The sequence below is a fragment of the Bidens hawaiensis genome, unplaced genomic scaffold (assembly GCF_021521415.1).
Source record: "Bidens hawaiensis isolate Kalapana, Puna unplaced genomic scaffold, B.hawaiensis_p1.1 tig00039071_1, whole genome shotgun sequence".
Lineage (NCBI taxonomy): Eukaryota > Viridiplantae > Streptophyta > Magnoliopsida > Asterales > Asteraceae > Bidens > Bidens hawaiensis.
In genome coordinates this window covers 165,682-168,301 of record NW_027496872.1, presented here as the reverse complement: position 1 = coordinate 168,301, position 2,620 = coordinate 165,682, and the positions used below count along the sequence as shown (strand labels likewise).

Sequence of the window (2,620 nt, the reverse complement as noted above, 5' to 3'; positions counted from 1 at the left end):
TCGGCTATCAACGCCACCATATGATGCCTGATTAACCTTCCATCACTTTTAACGTTATTTTCACAAAATTAGTAAAATAACGTCAAAATTAGTGCAATTTTACTTTTGCCCACCCGAGGGTTCACACATATATACATTATATGCGCGCACCGCAAGCAGGACACTTTATATAACAAATATAGATACACAAATTTATAATATAACAAAATTGGGTGATGTTGTGCTTTCAGAGTTGTACGTCCTGCATTTGAAGTTGTGTTGTCTTCTTCCCAAGGTCTCTGAAAAGCTGATTCCACCCCCAACGTGTTTTTGTTTGGCAAGTCGAGCTCCGCCTCTACGCCACCGTCCCCTTCGTCGTACCATTGACTCCTTTCTTCACGATTCCAGGTAGTCTTACAATTGTTATTTTTCGTGTTCTAATTTTAGGGTTTGTAAAATGGTGAATAGGATAGTGATCTATGGGTAGTGTCGGCATAGACATCCGCTGTTCAATTTGTTTTTGCTGTTAAATCGATTGAGGGGTTTAGGGTTTTAGGTTAAAATCAATTTGTTTAGGGTTTGTGTGATTCAGCTATTCGCTCAATAGTTCACTTACTCTGTATGAAAAATCGCTGTAATTTAATTTGCATTTGTGTAATTAATTGGAATTTGGATCTTTATATATCTGCAGAGATGGATGGCTGATTGGATTGGCTGCGGCCACTGTTTCTTTGAGTTCGGAGGCCTCACGACATCTTGAGGTCTGCATTTAGTTCTTTGCTTGCTTTTTAGTATGTTATTTTAACCGATTAACATTATATTAAAAACCGACTTGGCTTTGTGTCTTATAATAGAGCTATGTTTGGTTTTGATTTAAATAAAATTTAGAGATTTCAAATGGGTAGGGATGAAATTGTCGTTTCACTTCACTTGGTTTTGCCTATGATTAGATTAAAAAAATGATTCTTTTTTGTCTTCCAGCATCTCATCTTCAATCTCCTCACACTCATTTCCAGTATGTTAATGCTTTTTAGGTTTGACTAAAAAAGTCATTGAGCATCTTATTTATTGTTTTCAGGAGAGGGCAGTGCCACACAGGAACTGATTGCAATGCATGCAGCTTATAAACTGCTTGAAATTGCGTTTGCAAGCTGATGGGAGGAATAAAATAATCAAGAAAACCCAGATGAATGCAGGCCAAGTCATTTACTCAAATCCTAGCATCTGTACGAAAAAAACAAAGGAAATAAGAAACCTTTGGTGCTTCATCTGATTTACTTATTTATACATTTTTGTCAAGTTTTATAAACTCTTTGATGATGTAGCTAAAAACTGCTGGATCAAATATGCGTTTTGTTGCAGCCACTTATGGAGCCATATATACTAGGAAGTGTTTTCACAAAAGGTGGGCCCGATAGAAAATTTAGTCTAGATCGTAATCCGCAGGTGATGTAATTTATATAATTTGCGTATTTGTATGTGTTTTTAGTAAAGTGGCTATTTTTATTTTTATACCTTTATGTTTTTATACAATAGAATAGTATAAATAGTGTTGTACTGTTATTGTTGTCTATACAGTAGACAAAAATGATTTCATGTTATCTAATGTTGTTTTTTTTGTACTGTGTTATGCAGCTTGCGACACCGGGTTTATCGGGTGCTTTAACTTCAGGAAGTAAAGGTAAGCACTGTTCACACTGGTTATTTAGATCATAGGTAGACGATAGGCTGCATACAACATGTTTTTTTTACATGTTCTTATGTTTACACATGTCGTCATCTGACAACGATCATCAAACTAGGTTCTTGCGAAAAAGAGATCGCTCGCCTAAGCTGGAGCAACGTCTTAGCATTAGGTGCGGTTACAACTTACGACAACTCAAGGTAAATACGCCCTTCAGTTACATATAGTCCGAATCATCTCATCTAGCCCACTTTACGATTGCATCATACAAAACATACATGTGTTAATTAGGTAGCATTAACAATATCTTGCCTAACAAGTAAAGCTGGCGCACTATTGGCAACGACAACAGGTAATGGTTCTACAATTTTGAAGATATGCAGGTTCGTCTACAGTTTTATTTTTATTAAATTCCAGTAGGTGTTCATTTGTTGTGGGCTTATGTATATATAGTAAGCAATAATTGGTTTGAGTGTTTGTTTGATGTTAGCTCCCTGATAACTTATTTTTGTTGGATTTGGCTGCACAGGAGTCAGCTGAGTGTATTTTTGGCATTGCAAATGATGACATGGCGAATATACCTAGCCAAGTGACGTCTTAGATTCTGAGTTTGGTTATACCGTGTGCAGTAAATGAAAGTTGTAGCATTAGGGAGCACTACATTTTCGCTCTTAACACTAATAGAGGAGCAGCTTCTGGATGCCATGCTTTTGTTGTACCATTTTGGTCTTACACCAAATTTTGAACGTATCTAATCTGTTACTGTTTTGTGATGTACACTGCAAGTATATATTTAATGCTCAAATTATTGGTATGACCCCCGGCAACGTGGGGGGTCTACCTACTAGTTACTCCATAATTAAAGGAGATTTGACCAAAGGAATAGAAAAAAAATAATTACACAAAATTGACATATTCTCTTAACTATACTTGAATATCTCCCTTCAATCGAAACAG

General features: G+C 36.2%; 1 long non-coding RNA gene across 1 annotated transcript; it reads left to right on the top strand.

Annotated features, from left to right (window-relative positions):
- The first annotated feature begins 1,727 nt into the window (after window positions 1-1,727).
- On the top strand, window positions 1,728-2,273 carry LOC143590937 (uncharacterized). The gene is made up of 3 exons (XR_013145583.1): window positions 1,728-1,863; window positions 1,955-2,046; window positions 2,193-2,273. It is a non-coding gene; the product is annotated as an uncharacterized LOC143590937 (long non-coding RNA).
- The last annotated feature ends 347 nt before the right edge of the window (window positions 2,274-2,620 follow it).